The sequence below is a fragment of the Mauremys reevesii genome, linkage group 12 (assembly GCF_016161935.1).
Source record: "Mauremys reevesii isolate NIE-2019 linkage group 12, ASM1616193v1, whole genome shotgun sequence".
NCBI lineage: Eukaryota > Metazoa > Chordata > Testudines > Geoemydidae > Mauremys > Mauremys reevesii.
Genome location: NC_052634.1, coordinates 27,308,016 through 27,328,391, shown reverse-complemented (window position 1 = coordinate 27,328,391; position 20,376 = coordinate 27,308,016). Strand labels below are relative to the sequence as shown.

Genomic DNA, 20,376 nt, shown 5'->3' with positions numbered 1-20,376 from the left:
ACAATTACAATAGGACCTCAGAGTTAGACTTCATATTTCCAGCTTCAGAGACAAAGAATGAGACATGTGCATACAAATGGAGGCATATATTCAGTAGGTTAGAACCTTTGTTATGATACCTTACAAAGAGACCTTTTGCATCAAGCATATTCCACTACATCATACTCACACTTATAAGCATCTTTTCATAAAACGTATTGGAGTGCAACGTCATCAGTGCCCTCCTACCACACCTGCTTTCGCTGCTTCCTGATGGCACAAGAAATTGACAACAAAAGAGCCAGGTGGCTAGGAGGCTTCTAAAACCGAGAGAGCTGTTCTATCGCGTCCACATCCTCCTTCAGGAGGTGTCAAAGCCCCTCTCTCCCGTTTCCATCCCAAATCCCTATCAGCTCAATGAGTTTTGTCCCTGGAAGAGCCTCGAGAGGAGGCAGAAGAAAGCGGAGAGGATTGCGTTGGGAAGTAAATAAAACAGAGGCAGTTGTTCCTCTTTGGGATTTTGGTGTGTTTCCTGGTGATCCTGACAGAGGAATGGGAAGCATAATTCCATTTTTTCAATGCGTAACACTCGGATTGGAGGTTCAGCTGGTGAACTCTCTCTGCTCTTGTTCTCACAGGGGAATGGAGACTGGACCGGTTTCCCAATTTCGGACAGAAAGTGGCTCGGTGCAAAGCCGAGGAGACCTGCTTCCTGCCTGCACTTGAGTTGACAAACTGGGGAAGCCAAAGCTGAGAGACCCGTGAAGACGAAGTCAGAGTGCTATCCACTCACATGGAGAGCACAAGCTCCTCCCTGGGTTTCTCTGCCCAAATTATAAATCAGTTGGTGATTTTCCTGGACAGAGCCTCTGGTAGTGCAGAAAGAAGAAGTTGTATGGAAGAGGGTTGCACGATGGGGGTAAAAATGAAAGCCGAGGACTCTTCCTCTTGAGATGTCTTTGTCTTTTGCTCTTGCTCTATTATTCTGATGGATGAACCCCAAAGCGTCATTTGGCGTGTTTCAGGGCTTTCCTCGGGCTCAGGTTGTGATGCTGAGCACAGGGGTTCCTTCACTGCTCTAAGCTTGGACCCTCTGTAATGGGGAACGGACCAGCTTTTCGAAAGAGCCTAGTGGAGCTGAGCGAAAACAGCAATAAACATCAGAGTTCACCAAACAAAACAAAAACAAAGGTTTTCTTAAGAACTCCTTTTATTCAGGCTCCAAACTCTTTTGCAAGATTTCCAGAAAGGGCTCCAACACTACTGAGTGCTGAGCTAGTTTGGGAAAAACCCAAATGACTCAAGGCCGGTTTTTACCGATTACAGAGTGCTGGTTGCTTGACTCTGTGGCCCACCGTCATGGGAGTTTGAGGTTCTCATTAAGCTAAGTGTCTCTATTCTGCCTCTGTCCTAGTGTCCATCTAATAAGTGAGGGGGAGATTAGGAACACCTATCAGAAGCACAGGGTTGTAGGAAACCTGAAATTTTAGATGAGGGTGATGGCAAGGTCTGAAAACCAGATGTGATGTAGGTGTTTGGGAAGTGAGATGTCCCTCTCTGCTTCCAGCTGTAAAGGCTTTGGCTGCAGCAACAGCCCTAGGAAAGCCTGGCCCTCCTCACCTGCCGCTTGCCCAGCAGGACGCCTTTCGGTGATACACCAGCTCCTCACACAACACCAGCCTGGGACCTTGCCCCACCTACCAGCTCCAGCAGCACCTTTTTCCTCTCAAAACCTCCTCTTGCCACCCCTCCCTTCCACACTTCACACTCACCTCATCACAAACTCACCCATGGCCCTTTGGCTTCTCTCCAAGCGCTCTCTGGAGGGACGTACTTCCAGGCACAGATCCCCTTCCCTTCAACCAGCCGCACTGGACGGACATTGAAACACAGCTTCCTTTCCAAGAGAATAATGCGCTGCTTTTGGACCACTGCGCCATCAAGAAGTGCACAGCTTGGTACTCTTTTCTGAACGATGGACCCCACTGACTTGCCTTTACCAAAAAGCAGAAACTAAGGACCGGCTGATGGCTCTCTCTTTGCAAATGGGCGCCATCAGACTGAGCCAATGAGGCGATGCTGCAGGATAGCCCCTCCCACCAAAAGCAATGCCATGACCCAGATTTGAACCTGAGGCTGCCTGCAGCCAGAAGCTCCACCAGAGGTCCTTTGGGGCCATCTGCCTGTCCCAAGTCAGGGCGTAAAGGAGGAGGGTTGGGCGTGTGGGCCAGCAACTCACCCACCCTGTAAAATCAGCTTGCTACAGAAACGCCAACAATAGAGTTAACAGAGACTTTTAGCCTGGAAAAAGAAGGGTCTTCAACTCGAAGATGCATGACGCTGGGTGGTGAAAGCTGCGAGGAAGCCACTAAGCCGATCACCCTTCTTGCAGCCAGGAGGATTACCATCTCAGCGGCACATGGAACATTGAGGACCATGTATTTAGCTAGTCAGGAAAGACGGTAGCAGGTTGCAGGCAGAGGATGAGGAGCAACAACCTGACCCTACTAGGCATTAGCGAGACAAGATGGACGCAGAGAGCACTGATTGGTTGGGAGGCACATGGTCCCAGGATCATCACAGCATCCTTCAGAACTAAAATGAAGAGGATTAAGCCTCAGAAGGATTCTCCAGATCCGCTGGCCAGACACCGTCAGTAACATCCACCTCTTTGATAGGACCCATCAACTCACAGCAGAGGAAGAAATTAGAAGGAGAAGGTGGGGCTGGATAGGACATACACTACGCAAGCAGCCAACCAACATCACCAGACAGGCACTGCAGTGGAACCCCCAAGGCAAGCGGAAAAGAGGCCGCCCAAGAAATACCTGGCGACCGACCTTCAGGTTGATAGCAAAAAAATGGGCTATACCTGGAACCAGCTAGAGCCAATGGCCCAGGATGAAGACTATGGAGATCTGTTGTTGGCGCCCATACCCGGTTGGGGTGACGGGCATGAATGAATGAATGATGAATGCTGCAGCCAGAGCGCAGAGTATTAACCACTATACGATCATGGCCAGGCGCTGAGGGTGTAGACAGCAACCCAGTGGAAAATGCTCAGCTCTGTGCTCTCGGGGCAGCCACCTACCTCGCCAGCATCACAGGTATTTCTCAAGTCTCCCCATTACAGTCACAGGTAAAATGCTGAGCAAAGGAAAAAAGACAGGAAGCCAATCCCATGCCTGTCCCTTTTTCTGTCTTCCTCCACCCCTGGACCAAGTCCTCCCCGTTTGTCTGGGCCATTGTCCTCATGCCCTGGCCAGCCTATTTCCCTTGCATTTTTCCGTGGAGAGGAATGTATATGAGTTTGTACCCAATTTTTAAGGCTTTGCTTTGGCAAGGCTGTTGCCTGCTGTGAGAAAAACAGAAGGGGGCTACCTGAATTGGTGTCACTGGCTGAAGCTTTTCTGTAGTATATGAAAAAAGCTCAGAGCTCTGAAAATGGTTTTTTTTCTTTAAGATTCTCATGTTAGTGAGATTGTTTCCTAGCTAGCAGGGGACTGTTTTGTGATGTGCATTCTACTGGCTCTTTGGTTTTGTATGTTTTGGGAGGAACGGTGGAGGAGAGTATCATGGTGGAAGACCAGCAAAGAAATGTGTTGTAGTTTGTGTTAACGTTTGGTTTGTCCTAAAAGTGTCTGGTTTGAGTCATTTGTAACTCTTCGGTTAGTTATTGGTAACAGCTTATTATTGGGCCCCTGAGTTTGAAAGGCTGCTCTTGCAGATTTTAGTTTGTCATTGTTGGAAGGTCAGTTCAAGAGCTGCTTTCTTAGTCTAGTCCGTGAGGGCTCTTCCTTGCCGCCTCCTTAATATACCTTCCAGAAGGTGATTGCATGGTTTCCTCGTCTTCCACAGAAGAGAAATTGTCCATCCCTTTCCTGTTGGGAAAACACCAGTGTTTTAACTTAGGAAACGGTAAACGTTTGCCCAGATGAGGGCTGGTTCATAGGAGCAGAAGAAGAGGAAGGTTGTGGCCCTTTGAGTCAGATTTCTGGCGTTTCAGGACAGAATGAACCAGCCGATCACCTCAGAGCGACTAAGGGGCACCAATGCCCCAAATGGCGAGGAATTGCTTTGATGCAATTTACTGTCTGTTTGAGCTAGTTCTGTGGGAAGGAGCAGAAAGAGCCTCGGGGCTGCGGAATAGCGCTTGCATAGGCTTTCTTTGGCCTGTTTTGCTGTAAGAGTTTCACGTTAGAGTTTTGTAGTCCAGGTCAGTGGGTGGCTTTATGGATATAGGAGTATAGTTGGTAAACCAGGTAGTGGAATGCATCTGCAAGACTTGTCTGTCTTTGAACAGAATTGTGTGTTAAGGGTTCTTGCTTTGAAGTCTTCCACTGGAGTCATTTTGGGAAGTGATTCTCAGGTAGAGTTCCTGAGTTGTGGTGTTTGTTGCGGTTCTGGGAGCTCGTCCTGGTGAGGTAGAAATGGGTGGGCGCAGGGGTGTCCGTGCGTAGCAGAGTGTGAGTATTGATTCGCGGCGCCTTGGAGATCAGATCAAAGTGTCGTGTCTGTGCTTATGAGTTTAATATAAGATACATCCATGATGGGAGGACTGTATATTAACTTGATTTTTGAAGCGGGGTTAGAACAGAAGCTTGTTTTGTCTGCCCTATGCATTGACCTGGTATTGCAGTGCTTCCAGGAATGGTGTATCTCCTTTAGAGGAGAACCTTCTGGTTAGAAAAGCAGAAAAGAGTTGAAGTGTGATACTTTCTTTAAAGCAAATGTTTTTTGAAGTAGCAGAAAAATCAGGGTGTTTTTCTTTCTTTACAGTTTCTTGGAAGTGTTTTGTGAGTCTATAGATGTGAGAGGTTCTTCTTTTTCTTGCTAGAGAGTTATTTAAGAAGCTGGACTCCTTCTTTCTGCTGTGAGTCTTTTCAACAGTATGAGGGACAAATGCTTTCCAGATTCTGGGTCTGTTGGGGAGATGGGATTTTTGTTTTTTTTTTTGTATTTTTGGGGGGTGGGGTGGGGCAGTTGGTAATATTTGAGGTCACGTGTATATCCACAACTGCATGAGTTACATAGACTTCTCCCCACCCAGCCTATGTTCTATGTATCTTGGTTCGTAAGATCAAGACAAGGCACTAGGTGTCGTGCTGCACCCGGCACACAGGGGCCCCAATCCTGATTCCCAAGCCTACTGTAATCTAAATGCTACATAATAACCCTTAGCTTCTCATTGTTGCCATCCTCATTGGAAAATCCCCAAATCATGACAGTGGCTTACAAATCAGGAGGATTCTTTTTAAAAAATGTAATGTGGGTTCTCTTTCTTTCCCTTCTGGTTTTCTGAACCAGGCAAGCTAGAAACTTACCTTTCTAGTGTGGCCAGAGCCCCAGAGAGCAGCAGCCCCCGGCGCCTGGGGCTGGCAGGCAGCGGGGCTCCTCACGGTTGTGTGTTCCACACTTTGATTTCACCCACCAAGTATCAAGTGTGAACTCCTCAGGCACTAGAACAGCCTTAACATGGAGTCACAGACAGACCCCTTGGGCACCCTGACTCTATCTTGCCACCCAGGGGTAGTAGAAGCTGCTGTAACACGCAAGCTCTGTATGTCCTTTAGGGCTAACCCTAGCCAAATAGCCGGGATCCCTTGTTGCTGCTTAGAAGGTGTGCCGTCTCCCTGAAGTCCAAGCAGCATCGTGGGAGGGGAACAACAGTTTCTTCCTGACAGGGATTTTATTCCATTCCCCAGAGCTCAAGCTGATGGGGGCAAGTGTTGTGCAGGGCTCTGCCTCCTCGTAGGTGTGTGAGGAGGAGCAATCAACCAAGTCTTTTGTCCACGGATGATCCATAGTGGCTTGTCTGATGTCTCAGTCAGGGCCTTCTCTTGTTGGAAAGGAGATGACGCCTCTTCTGGTAAACTACCATTTCACACTTGGTAATACTTCTCTCCTGACTGGTGGCGTGGCGGCGGCAAGGGGGTTTACAGCTTTAGTGCCAATGCTTATATATCACCTTACAACATGGGCTACGGCTATTATAGGTGAGAATAATGCATGCAGCAACTCACGAGCTTGTCATAAACTCTAAACACGTTTTTATAAAGCTAATGCCTGTTTTAACAACACTAACAAACAGGTGAGCAAGACTAGTTTCCAGCCATGCGTTTGTCACTTTTCAGTAAGGCCTAGGAGCCTTGGCATGAGCTGGCACCTGGTCTGCCAGTGTCAGAAGAGGATCTGCCCTCTCTTATCCCCAGGTGTCTGTACTGGGAGCAGTACTGTTCAACTTATTCATAAATGATCTGGGGAAAGGGCTAAACAGTGAGGTGGCAAAATTTGCAGATGATACAAAATTGCTCAAGAGAGTTAAGTCCCAGGCAGACTGCCAAGAGCCACAAAGAGATCTCACAAAACTGGGTGACGGGACAACCGAATGGCAGATGAACGTCGGTGCTCATAAGTGCAAAGTAATGCACATTGGCAAACATAATCCCAACTATCCCTATAAAACGATGGGGTCTAAATTAGCTGTTACCACGCGAGAAGAGATCTGGAAGTCGTTGTGGATAGTTCTCTGAAAACATCCACTCAATGTGCCGGAGCATTGGGAATCATTAAGAAAGGGACAGGTAATAAGACAGAAACTATCATATCGCCTCAATATCAATCCATGGTACGCCCACATCGTGAATACTGCGTGCTGATGCGGTCGCCCCAATCTCAAAAAAAAGATATATGGGAATGGGAAAGATTCAGAAACGGACAACAAAGATGATGAGGGTTATGGACCAGCTTTCATCTAAGAAGAGATTCATAAGATTGGGACTTTTCATCTTGGAAAGAGACGACTAAAGGGGGATACGAGGAGGTCTATAAAACTATGAACTGCGTGGAGCAAGTAAATAAGGAAGAGTTATTTACTCCTTCTCATAACACACGAACTACGGGTCACCAAATAAAATTAATAGGCAGCAGCTTTAAAACAAACAAAAGGAAGTCTTTCTTCACGCATCACACTGTCAACCTGTGGAACCCTTTGCCAGAGGATGTCGTGAAGGCCAAGACTATAACAGGGTTCAAAAAAGCACTAGATAAATTCATGGAGGATAGGTCCATCTATGGCGCTTGCCAGCGGTATCCCTAGCTAGGTATCCCTGTCTGCCAGAAGCGGGGCATGGGCGACAGGGGATGGAGCACTTGATGATTCCCTGTTCTGTTCATTCCCTCTGGGGCACCTGGCATTGGCCGCTGTCAGCAGACAGGATACTGGGCTAGGGCTTTAACTTGGATGGGTAGCTGGGAAGACGATAAATCAGACAGAACCCGTTCGACAAACCTCTTCATTTCCTTGTTATTGCCTGACTCCTTTAATTCAGTTCCTTTTCCTTATTTCCCAGCAGACCGACTAGCCACAGATTTGGGTGTTAGCAGAGGACCTGACGAGCTCCTTCTTTTCGGCAGTGTTGAACTTGCCAGAGCACAGTCAGATTCTGGATGCTCATCTGAATGTAACGCCTAGCGCTCACCTTTATTTCTGTTTCTTAGCTCTTTTGGGCCATCGATCTTTGGTCTGACCCGTAGGATCCCTGCATTAGGAGAGATGGCTAATTAATGAGCCCATAAACCTTGGAAATCAAATAAATCCTGAAGTCCGTAGAGGACCTCGAAAGGCGCTTGGGGGGTGCGGTGCGAGCTGAGGAAGAGTTCCCTGCACAGCTTACCTCTCCATTCTCGTTTTCCTGTCCTGAGCGCAAAAGCCAGGAAGCAGCTCCGGGTAGGAGGGGATACCATATGTGTGTGCAGTGGTTAGACAGGAAACAGCAAGGAACTGGACTCGTATGGAGTGAAACTGTAAGCATCTTCTGTATGCCTGATGACTGCAGGTTTGAGAGAGTTATGTAGGAAGTGGAGGCTTTGGTGGGCTTTCAGAGGAAATGGAATGGAAAGGCAGCCAAAGTGGAATCCCAGGTTTTTAAACAATCCTCCACTAACACGCCAAACAGCTCAGGTCTAGTTACTCATTGAAAATTAGAATAAAGTTACAGCACGATTTCATCATAAATGAAGTCAAACCCTAAAGATTTCAGAACACAACTGCTATAAGGAGCCACGAGGGAAGCAATACAAAGTCAACCTTGCCTCAGAGAAAGGCAGTTAAACAATTTCTCTTTTTTAAAGCAGCATAATCTCCCCAAACGGAAGGGTCCTGTTCCCGGAGAAGGGTCCCGGAGAGGGTTTTCTCGTTGGTGCCGGGCCATCCACCTCCCGAAGGCGGAGCTAGGTCGACGGAAGAATTCTTCCGACCAAGGCGCGGACTGATGTAGCCGCGCCGATTTACGTTCCCCGTGCAGACCAGGCCCGAGGGTAGGTGCGTGCTGAACAGTTAAGTCAAAACAGCTCCGTCCGTCAGAGGTGTGCAAAAGGGAAAACCCGCTCCTGGGCGACGCGGCCACGCCGCCCTAACCCGCAGCGTAGCTAAGGGCATTCGGGGAGGCGGCGGGTGGGCCTCAAGCGATGGAAAGCCCTCCTCCAGCATGGGGTTGTGACAGCCTAGTCTCCGTAGCACAGACAGGGTGGCCACCAAGAAACAGGAACAGACAGCGAAAGCCAAAGCGGCCCCAGGGCAGGGGGCGAGGCTGCCTGTTGGACGAGGAGACCAGGTGGGACAGGCGTTGACAGGCCGTCCTCCACAAAGGAGGAAGAGCCCGAGAAGAAGGGCCGGGCAAGAAGCTACAAGCAGGGAAAGAAGCAGAGCAGACAGGCAGCTCCACTTAGAGCCAAAGAAGGCACCGGTCCAAGCCCCCCAAAAGCAGACTAGAGAGCAGATCAGCTGCAAAAGACCAGGGAAAGCCAAGAACACAGAGAGCCTTATATGACCCAAGTAAAGTTTCAGAGCTGAGCTTTGCTTACAAGGAAGAACATGTGACAAAGATGCCCAAAGGTACAGGACCGGCAGAAAAGAGCACTCCCAAAGGCCCAGAATAACAACTGCTTTTCTGAGAATCTGCTTTGCAGTGCAGTAAGCCTAAGCAGCCCACTTTAGTTGTCTGTTGTTCCAACCAATCACCAGGAGAGCGCGAACGCAGTTCCCACTACCACAAATTATGCAGTTGAGTTTCCCACATTTGGGGAAATCACAGGGGTCAGCACACCCGCAGTGCAATGGATGAGCCTCACCCTGGGAAAACCACCTTCATGATCATGGTATCTCCCCTGCTAGGTAAGTATGAGCTCCTGCTGCCCGGCCTCCGCCTGCCCTCGCTCGCCCCGCACCTATCACACACGGGGCAGACCGCCGGCCTTGCCCACACCGGCCCCCACTGCCGACAGCTGCCCCAACGCAGCCCCCGGAGACCGCCCCTTCCCACGCCGAGCTCCCGTGCTAAAGTCGGGCCCTGCCTGGCAGCCTGCTTCCGCTCCCACAATGCTCTGCTCGCACACAGATCTGCATACCCGCCACGCGGCTCCGCCCCTCCGCTCGGGCCCCGCCCCCTGCCCACCCGGGCCGCCGCTCTTGCCTGCCCTCTAGTGGTAGCCGGGTCCCGTCCCGGGAAGCCAGGCCAGCAGAGAGACCACGTGGCGCACCTGCTGCTGGGGAAAGAGCGCAGCTTGCGTGTCGCTTCTCTCTCTCGCTCTCCCCCTCCCCCCACTGGAAGTTGGTCCCATACAAGAATGACCTCCCCTGCCTTGTCTCACCTCAGCTTCTCCTCAGGGCAGAAGGTCGGGTGTTGTCAGCCACTCTCCAGAAACTGGACGGCCACTCGATCCCTTTTGTTACCTGCCAAGTGAGGCTGAGTGCACTGGCAAGCAGGGCCGCCCAGAGGGGGGGCAAGAGGGGCAATTTGCCCCAGGCACTGAGCCCCACAGAGGCCCCCACCAGAGTTTCGGGGCCCCTGAGCAGGGGCCTTCACTCGCTCTGGGGGGCCTGCAAAACTCTTGCGGGGCCGGGCGCAGGAGCTTCTTCCGCTCCCGGTCTTTGCCGGCGGCTGGGGTCCTTCCGCCCCAGAGCATCCTGTGTGTGTGTGTGTGTGTGTGTGTGTGTGTGTGTGTATGCTCTGCTGCCCTCTTTCAGCGCAACAACTGTTTCTCTGTATGTCACAGCCCCCATACCGTCGACCCTGATGGTGATTTCCCCATGTTACAAGGGCTGGCTGGCCTGACCCTTCTCCCCTCTGCGGAGTGTGGTGGGGCTGCAGCTCACCCCCTGTGGGGCAGGAGGGCCCAGGTGCGGGGTGCTGGGCTCCGATGCACCTGGAGAGCAGCTCACATGAGGTGGGGCAGGGCATGTGGTGTCCATTCTGTGTTGCCTGGTGCTGGGCCATTGCACAATCCCCAGCCATGCTGCACAGCGCACCCCGAGAGGGGACAGGGGGCCAAGCAGACAATCCAGCACGAGGGGGAGAGGATGTGTGGTTGGGAGGAGGAAAAGCCTTGGGCTGCACTGGGGGAGTGCAGAGCAGGGGTGACACCCCAGAAACCTGCAGCAAAGGGATGGACAGGTGGGGTGGGTGGATAGAAAAGGCAGCGGGACTAAAATCTAAAAGGGGCGTGTGGGGTCTGGTGGTTAGAGCGGGGTGGGGTGGGTTTGGTGGTCAGAATTCCTGGGTTCTATCTCCAGCCCTGGGAGGGGAGTGGGGTCCAGTGGTTAGAGTGTGTGTCGGGGGGAGAGCCAGGACTCCTGGGTTCTCTCCCTGGCTCTGACTCTCTTGTGCAATCCCTCGGCAGTTACCCAACTCAGCAGCGTGTGGGAGCGAGGGGCTGGGGCCGGGTTGTGACACAGCCCAGAGTCCCGTACTGCCCCTTTGTTACCCAACCCTGGGGCAGGGTGGGGGATGGCCTGGGAGACCCGCTAAGAAAGACGCTCTGGTGAGTCTGTGTGTGGGTCACGCTGCCCCCTGCTGGATAGACCTCTAGGTCAGAACCAGTCTCAGCCTGGGTCAGATCCTGGGAGCCCAGCGCCCTCTGTCGCCACGGCCATGTCTATTGGTCTCCTGGAAAGGTCCATTCTCATTGGTAGCTGTCCAGTGGCAGTGAGTTCCACAGGCCTCGGCACACGCTGTGGGGGGCAGGAGGTCCTTGTGTTGGGAGTAGTGGGAGTCAACTGTGTGCGGTTGTGTCTCTGAGCACAATTGTGAATATTCTGGTGTGTGTGTCTGTGTGATTGTGAGTATGGCTGGAGATGTGATTGTTTCTCTCTTTGCATGTTGGGCCAGCATGCCCCTCTGGGTGTGTTGTGTGTGAGTGTTCTTGGGATTGTGTGAGTCCCTTTGTGCGTCAATGTGTGTGTGTGTCACTTGCTGCAGGATACAAAATCCTGCAAAGCCACCACACACACACACACACAGAGCGGGGCTCAGCCCCACCAGCAGGAGGCAGCAGGGACACACACGTCTCTCCTGGGCCAGCTTGGACAATTTCCCATCACGACCTGACACAGTGCTGGTGCCCCCACACGGCGGTGGGCAGCGACCGGGCGGGGGGGGGCAGATGTGCTGGATTCAGAAGGAAACACTTTGGGAAAATCAGTCATGGCCCTTAGCAGAGCTGAGACACAGACCCAGTGACCCCTGCACCACCTTGGAAGGGGAGTGGGGTCGAGTGGTCAGAACAGGAGGGGGCTGGGCACCAGGACACCTGGGTTCTATCCCTGGCCCAGGGAGTGGAGGGGGTCTAGAGCAGGGGGACTGGGAGCCAGGACTTCTGGGTTCCATAGGGGAGACTGTTTTTACCTGTGCTCCCTCCTAGAGATTCCAGCCCAGCCCCTAGTGGAGAGTGAGTGGGAGCTGGGGGATTTGCTCTCCCACTTCAGAAACATGATTCAACCTCCCTCTACCATGGGCTGTGACATCATTGACCTCCCTCCCCAGGCAGACAGTAGAAGCCCCGCCCCACCAGAGAAGGGGGCGGGTCTAGTTGCACCCACAACAATCCCACTCATGCTTGCAAAAACCCCACACCCCACATCCCCTGCTAGGACAGGATCTGCTGCTTTCTTTTCACCATGAGCTGCTCCCCGCCAGGCATCACACCCCATTCACACGCCTTTGGTCACTATGCAGCTCAGTAGCAATCACTGCCCCGAAGTGACTCCGGTGCAGGCACTGACAGCACGAGCTCCCCACACCGGAGTCTGTCCACACGCAGAGAATTCTCTCCGCCGGGCTCCTTCGGTTCCTCTCGCTGCTCTCCGTCCTGCCGCCAGACACTGCTCATCTGCATAGCCCCGCCCATGGACACGTGACACCTTCTGTCGTTTTGGTTTCCAGTGAATGAGTCGCCTGCAGAGAGTGAGCCCGTCAGCGCACGTCACCGCCGCCGGGCGGGGACTGTCTGTGAGCCCCGCGGTGGGGGCGGGGCTGCAGGGAGGGACCCAGCCCCGGAGACAGACTGGGGCAGGGAGCTATTGGGGAAGGGATGAGGGGATGGGGAGAAGGGGGAGGGAGAGACCCACCCCCGTAGACCCATACGGGCAGGGAGATATTGGGGTCAGGAGGGGAGAAGGGGGATTGGCAGAGACCCAGCCTGGGGTGCAGGAGAAATGGGGTGGGGTGGAGGGAGACATGTGGGGTGGGGGTGGGGTGTGTGAAATGTTGGTCCAGGGAAACTGAGTCATTCCCAGGACATCGTGTGCAGGGGGGAGCACAGAGGCAGGGAGAGAGCCCCAGCCCCAGCCCCACAGAGCCCCAGAGGGGTATTGGGGGCAGGGGAGGGGATGGAGGGAGGAGAGACCCAGCCCCATAGACCCCTAGAGGCAGCGGGATATGGGGGGGTAGGAGAGGGGATGGCAGAGGAAAGGCCCATCTCCATAGACCCCCCCAGAGGCAGGAAATGAGGGGAGAAGGAGGGAGGGAGGGATCCAGCCCTATAGACCTGTAGGGGCAGGGAGTTATTGGGGGCAGGAGGGGAGAAGGGGGGTTGGCAGAGACCCAGTCCAGGGTGCAGGGAAATGGGCTGGTTTGGAAGGAGCTGGGGAGGAGAAGAGACACAGGACAGGACACATGTTGGGACAGGGAAACTGACTCACTCCGAATACATGCGGAGCAGGGCAGGGCGGAGGCAGATCATGCTGGTCCCAGGGTAATTTCGGGGGGTTCTGATTCCCCACTCAGCCGGGGGGGGGCTCCCCTCTGGGCTGAGGAGCCCTGGGGTGGGCTGGGTGCAGGGGCTGGGTGTGTGTGTCAGGCTGGGGGAGCTGCCTGGGCAGAGGGGCTGGAACTGGGGGGGCTGCAGCAGCCCCTGGCTTGACGTGGTTTCCATCACACCCAGGGGTTACAGTTGGTTGGGTGGCTCAGCCCCCCACTATACAGATTGTTCTGGCACCACTGGCCTAGGGTCACCGTCTAGTGCCCTTTGCCGCCCCGCTCAGGGTCTGCCTGGCTCTCCTAGAGCAGGGCGAGCGCCCAGCTCTCCTGGGTCAGGGCTGGCGAGAGCTCTGGACAGATACTAACAGCGCCGGGGAGCCTGGACGAATATTAGTTGGACAGAGGAGCCTGGAGCAGTTTATCAGAGAGCAGAAATGAATCCTGAACACAGCGCTGGAGCTGCAGTGCTCGGGGTGTGGGCCTGGGTCTCCTGCATAGTCTCCCTGCAGCCCCTTGTGGCATAACAAGTTCCCTGCAGAGAAGCCGAGGTGCGGGACCAAGGGCTGCGGTGGGGGCTGCAGCACCCCCATGTCTCACTGTGAAAGCTCCAGGTGCTGTGGGAACAAAGCCAGCATTATTGTGCGATTCCAGAGAACCCCAGAGCTGTGCTGCCCCTGTGCAGTGTGAGCGGGAATTGCACGTTTTCACATTGCTTGTGAACACACCTGGGTACAGTTCACAGGCTTTCAGCACCCCTGACAGGCTGATTACAACACCTGCAGCCAATCAAGGCAGAGCTAATCAGGATAAAAAGGAGCTCATTCCAGTTTGTGGTGTGAGTGTGAGGAGCTGGGAGCAAGCGGTGCAAGGAGCGGAGAGGGAGAGGGAGAGGGAGAGGGAGAGGGAGAGGGAGAGGAGAGGGAGAGGTGTAGCTGCTGGAGGACTGAGGAGTACAAGTGTTATCAGACACCAGGAGGAAGGTCCTGTGGTGAGGATAAAGAAGGTGTTTGGAGGAGGCCATGGGGAAGTAGCCCAGGGAGGTGTAGCTGTCATGCAGCTGTTACAGGAGGCACTATAGACAGCTGCAATCCACAGGGCCCTGGGCTGGAACCCTGAGTAGAGGGTGGTCCCGGGTTCCCAACAAACCTCCCAACTCCTGATCAGACACATGAGGAGTTGACCCGGACTGTGGGTTCCACCAGAGGGAAGATCACTGAGGTGAGCAAATCTGCCAATAAGCAGGACCCACCAAGGTAGAGGAGGAACTTTGTCACAGCCTCTAATTGCAGCGTTTTTAAACGATCTGCATGCTGCTTGCAGGCTCCTAACACTTGCCACAGCAGCTCCTTTTAATTTCCATCCAACCATCTGTACTTATGCCGATAGGTCAACTTTAGGTCTTTAACTTTGATTGGTAGCTGAGAAGATGGTAAATTGGAGAGAAACCTCTTCATTTCCTTGTTATTTGCTGACTTCTTTATTCATCGCTTTTTCCTTATTTCCCAGCAGATTGACTAGATCTGGGTGCTAGCAGGGGCCCTGACGGTATCCTTATTTTCTGATTTCTTTCGGAAGCATTGAACTTGCCAGGGCACAGTCAGATTCTGGATGTTCATGGAAATGTAACACCTCAGGCTCAGCTTTAGTTCTGTTTCTCAGCTCTTTTGGAAAATCGATCTTTAGTCTGACATGTAGCATCCTTGCATTAGGAGATGGCTAATTAATAAGACCATAAACCTTGGCAATCAAATGGAACCTGAAGTGCACAGAAGAGCCCGAAAGGCCCTTGGGGAGTGGAGTGCAAGTTGAGGAAGACTTCCCTGCACAGCTGCTCTCTCAATTCTCGTTTTCCTGGATTGAGCGCAAAAGTCGGGAATCAGCTCAGGGTAGGGTTATACCATGTGTGTGCAGTGGTTAGACAAGGAACTGGACTGGTATGGAGCAAAACACTTATGTGTGCCTGATGACTGTACGTTTGAGAAGGAGCAGAGAAGAGCAGTGGGGCTGCGGTATAGCGCTTGCATAGGCTTTCTGTGGCCTGTTTTGCTGTAAGAGTTAACAGTGAGAGATTGTTAGTCACAGGTCAGTGGGTGGGTTTATTCAAATTAGGAGCATATAGGGAAACCAGCAAGAGGAAGGAGAGTGAAAGACTTCTCTGTCTTTGAACAGAATTGTGTGTTAAGGGCTCTTGCTTTGAATTCTTCCAGTGGAGTCATTTCGGGAAGTGATCATCACTGAGTTACCTAGTTATGAAGTGTCGTGAATGGTGTTTGGTGCGTGTCTGGGAGCTCCTCGTGCTGAAGTAGAAAGCAGTGGGAAGAGCGGCTGCCTAGCATCCGAGACTCTCAGCATCGCTTCTCTGCTCCTTGGAGCTCAGATCAAAAGTGTAGTGTCTGTTCTTATCAGTTTAATATCTGATAGGTCCTTGATTTGAGGACTGTGTATTAAATTGATTTTTGAAACAAGGGGATGGAATAGGAGCTTGCTCTGTCCACCCCGTGCATTGATCTGGTATTGCAGTGTCTCCAGGACCAGTGCTTCTCCTCCTGGGGAGAATTGTCTGGTTAAAAAGCAGAAAAAGTTTCACTTTAAAGATGCTGATTTGAGAAGATTCTTTTAAAGTAGTTGAAAAATCAGGTTTCTTTATCACTTTGGTTTCTTCATAACAACATATTGTTAAAATTTCTTGGGACTGTTTTCTGAGTCTACAGATGTGAGTTTCTTTGTCTTGCTAGAGGATTGTTTTAAAAGCTGAGATTCTTCTGTTTCCTTTGAATCTTTTTAACAATATGAGGGATGAATGCTTTCCGGACTGAGGGTCTGTTTGGGAGATGGTTGGTGGGGGGTGTGGGGGACACAGATTGGTAATATTCGAGGTCACATGTGTATCAATAACTGGATGAGTTACACAGACTTCTCCCCACCCAGCCTACGTTCCATGTATCTTGACTGAGCCTGTCGCCCACCATCCCAGAGCAGAAGCCTGAGCCCCACCGCACGTGGGGAGGAGGGGAACTCCCGCTGGTTGCCGGCTCCTGCAGTGTTTATGACTCGGGAAGGGGGAAGGGACCAGCCCCTGCAGGCAGCCCAGGGGGAAGAGCTGCTGCTTTGCTGCCCCCGATTCCCCCTCAATTACAGCCCAGGAGGCTGTGGCCACAATAAAAGCCCCTGGTGGCCACATTTGAGAAATGCTGGAGCCTCACAGTAAACAAATCCCAGCAGGTTTGTCACTCCCTGTCCCCCACCCTGGGGATTTCCTGCCCTCTCCCACCCAGACCAACCTTCCTGGAAGTTCCCACCCTCTATGTATTTACGGCCCTTTCTCCCCGCCAAGGGAACCCGCCAGTAACTCCCTGATGATCCTCCTCAACTGGCTCCACTGCAGCCATTTCCTTCCCGGCCCCTGGGAGGACCAAATGAGCTGGAGCAAAACATGGATGTTGCGCTGCAGCCTGTTAGGGCAAAAAGGGCAACTGGGGACATGTCAGAACAGGAAATAATTTCCCAGCACAATTCCCCCCAGGTTCTTTCCCTGCACACGGATATTCCAGCTCATCCTGCATGGGACAGAAACATTCAAATCTAGGGCTGTCAGTTAATCGCAGTTAACTTACACAATTAACTTTAAAAAAAATCATGATTAATCTGTTTTAATTGCACCGTTAAACAATAGAATACCAATTTAATTTTTTTTGTTTTCTACATTTTCAAATATATTGATTTCAATTACAACACAGAATCTGAAGTGTACAGTGCTCACTATATATAGTTTTATTACAAATATTTACACTGTAAAATATAAAGTACTGTAGTGCAATCTCTTTACCATTAAAGTGCAACTTGCATATGTAGATTTTTGTTGTCGTTGCATAAGTGCACTCAAAAAGAAAACAATGTAAAACTTTAGAGTCCAGTCAGTCCTACTTCTTGTTCAGCCAATTGCTGAGACAAACAAGTTTCTTTACATTTACTGGAGATAATGCTGCCCGTGTCTTGTATCGTCACCTAAAAGTGAGAACAGGCTCGCTCATGGCACTTTTGTATCCAGCGTTGCAAGGTATTAACATGCCAGATATGCTAACATCCATATGCCTTCATACTTCAACCACCATTCCAGAGGACATGCTTCCATGCTGATAACGCTCATTAAAAATAATCGTTAATTTGTGACTGAAGACCTTGATGAAGAACTGTATGTCTCCTGCTCCATGGTGTTATCCACAGTCTGCCATATATTTCGTTTTATGGCAGTCTTGGGTGATGCCCCAGCACATGTTGTTCACTTTAAGAACACTTTCAATGCAAATTTGACAAAACACAAAGAAGGTACAACGGGAGATTTCTAGAGATAGCTACAGCGCTCGAGCCAAGGTTTAAGAATCTGAAGAGCCTTCCAAAATCTAAGAGGGACGAGGTGTGAAACATGTTGTCAGAAGTCCTCAAAGAGCAACACTCTGATGCGAACAGTACAGAACCTGAACCACTAGACAGGAAAATCAATCTTCGGTTGGTGGCATCTGACTCAGATGAGGAATATGAATGTACTTTGGCAGGGGCGGCTCTAGCCATTTCGCCACCCCAAGCACGGTGGCACGCCACGGGGGGCGCGCTGCCGGTCGCCTGTCCCGCGGCTCTGGTGGACCTCCACAGACGTGCCTGCGGATGCTCCACCCAGCCATGGGACCAGCGGACCCTCCGCAGGCATGCCTGCGGGAGGTCCACCGGAGCCGCCTGCCGCCCTCCTGGGACCAGCAGAGCGCCCCCCGCGGCATGCCGCCCCAAGCACGCGCTTGGCGTGCTGGGGTCTGGAGCCACCCTTGTACTTTGGATCATTATTGAGCAGTACCTGTCATCAGCATGGAAGCATGTCCCTGGCCTCTGATTGATAGGAGGGGAGAACAGGGGCTGGAGCTCTCCATGGCCGCCTGGTCTGGTCACTCCCTCTGAAGCCCATAGCCAGGGCCAGCCTTCGAGGTGGGTGCCACCAGGGAATTGCCCAGGGGCACCGTGGTCAAGGGCGGTGCTGTACGGTGGCAGAGAGGTGTGTGCTGCAGGTGTAAAGTCAGAAACTGCTCCCGGCTGGCAGGGGAGTGCTGCTTGGGGTGGTGCCCAGATTTCTCCCTGCTCCCTCCCGGCATAGGAACATGAGGGGAGGGAGGGGAAGAGAAGGGGAGATGGCGGTGATGAGCGGATACTGCTCCCCCAATTTTCCTCCGTGCCCCCCTAGGGGGCTGTGAGAGGGCAGCAAGGAGCGACATCAGGGCTCCCTGCCTCCAGGTCACCTTCCCCACCTGGGCTGCATAAGGGGAGGACAGAGGAGCAGCCCAGGTGGGGAAGGTGACCTGGAGGCAGGGAGCCCTGATGTCGCTCCTGCTCCCCTCTCACAGCCCTAGCGATGTGCGGAGGAGCAGTGTTCAGGGGCGGCGGGAGCGAGCAGCAATGCCAGCTACTCTGTGCATCCAGGTCAGTTTCCCCAAGTGGGCACAGGAGGGTGCAGGGTTAGGGAAAGGGGGCACAGTGCGGGGATTACGGGTGCGGGAGGAGGCAGGGGTTAGGGGTGCCAGAGGGGCACAGGGTTAGGGGCATGGGGGGACGCAGGGTGAACAGTGCAGGGTTAGAAGCACAGGAAGGGGCACGGGCTCTCCTGTGGCCCAACCCCACAGGAGACTGACCCCATGTTTAAAGAACAAACCTCTATACTAAGGGCTGCAATATCCACTGGGGTGAGACAAATGGCATCAGCTCCTTGCTGCCCAGCCTGTGAGAGCTCTGACTGTGCGTCTATAAAGGGAACAGCGAATGGAAGTTAAGTGGCTCCGGTTTGCGCTCTGTTAGAGCCCCACCGGGAACAGTGAGCAGAAGTTAAGTTGCCTCCTGTTCTCTAACTGATGGGTGGGGGGGCAGCAGGGATTAGGGGCATGGAGAACGGGGGTGCCTGACAGGTGTTGGGCTGCGGGGTTCCCTGCTGCAGCTCCGCAGACTGGAGCCTGCTCCTCCTGTCCAGGGCCAGCTCCAGCTTTTCTGCCACCCCAAGCAGGAGGGGGAAAAAGGACAAGCTGTGGCTCTTCGGCGGCAGCTCAACCACACTGCTGCTTCTGTGGCAGTTCGGCGGCAAGTCCTCCCTCCCTTCCTCTTTGGCAGCAATTCGGCAGCAGCTCAAAGACTAAGACAGGGAATGAGGGACCTGCCGCCAAACCAAAGACCCAGCCGTGCTGCCCCGATACCGGACGGGCCGCCCCTTTGAATTAGCCGCTCCAAGCACCTGCTTGCTACCCTGGTGCCTGGAGCCAGCCCTGCTCCCGTGACAAGCAGGGGCTGGTGCAGAGCGTGGCAGGGCAGGGAGATGACATCTCCCCTAAGGGCGGGGCCTTTTCACAGCAAGGGCAGCACCTCCCCGCAGGAGCACAGACCCCACCTACTCCTCCTGCTTTCTCCTGACACCAGCACCACCCTTCCCAGCACCGCCTCATGGCAGCATCTGCTTCCGGACGCGCACCAGAAATGGGAAGTCTGGGCCGGGCCGGGCCTGGCAGCGGCTGTCAGGAAATGGAGGCAGGAGACACAACCACTCCCATGGAGCTGTGGGGCCTGTCCTGGCTGGTGGGAGATGGAGGCAGTGGACACAACCACTCCCATGGAGCTGTGGGGCCTGTCCTGGCTGGTGGGAGATGGAGGCAGTGGACACAACCACTCCCATGGAGCTGTGGGGCCTGTCCTGGCTGGTGGGAGATGGAGGCAGTGGACACTACCACTCCCATGGTGCCGTAGGGTTTTCAGGTGGGGTGCTCCCCCCCCCCCGGGTTGGGCTCCAGGGGAGGTTTGGCATCTTAAGGGACTGGGGGGGGGGGGGGTTGCTTGGAAGAAGTTTGAGGACCAACGGCGAAGGGGAAGTTGGACACTTGCCAGAATACCAGGAAACAAGGCAGGTGAGGTGATACCTGTTACTGGACCAGCTTTGAAGCCACACAGGGTCTTCTTCATGCAGGGGAAAGGTGCTCAGAGCACCACAGTTCAATAGAAGGTGGAACACTCTGCCCCGAACACCAGACATTCCCCTACTTCCTGGAAGCGGGGGCCTGTCCCCATTGTCCTGTAAACAGCCCCACCATGTACCCCAGAGGTGGCTGCATCTTAGCACCAAGACACCAGTGGTCACTGCTCCAGAGGAGATGGTACATACAGGCCACTGCCCTACGTGGCCCCCAGACGTCACAGACTGTGCACTGTCTTAGCTGGTCCCACACGTTACTGCCCCAAGAGGTGAGGTACACACAGGCTACTACTCAAACTGGGCCCTGGGCTCACTGCAGCAATGGTTGGGGATACATGCAGGGCACTGCCACACATAGCCACCAGGGGC

The 20,376-nt window shown here is 53.1% G+C and overlaps 3 non-coding genes across 3 annotated transcripts; 2 read left to right on the top strand and 1 right to left on the bottom strand.

Moving 5' to 3' along the window:
* Positions 1 to 4,451: 4,451 nt before the first annotated feature.
* LOC120376496 lies at positions 4,452 to 4,643 on the top strand. Its single transcript, XR_005587359.1, has one exon. It is a non-coding gene; the product is annotated as a U2 spliceosomal RNA (small nuclear RNA).
* A 4,357-nt stretch (positions 4,644 to 9,000) lies between these two features.
* Positions 9,001 to 9,162, bottom strand: LOC120376205. The gene has a single exon (XR_005587110.1). It is a non-coding gene; the product is annotated as a U1 spliceosomal RNA (small nuclear RNA).
* A 6,204-nt stretch (positions 9,163 to 15,366) lies between these two features.
* Positions 15,367 to 15,561, top strand: LOC120376364. Its single transcript, XR_005587246.1, has one exon. It is a non-coding gene; the product is annotated as a U2 spliceosomal RNA (small nuclear RNA).
* Positions 15,562 to 20,376: the final 4,815 nt, after the last annotated feature.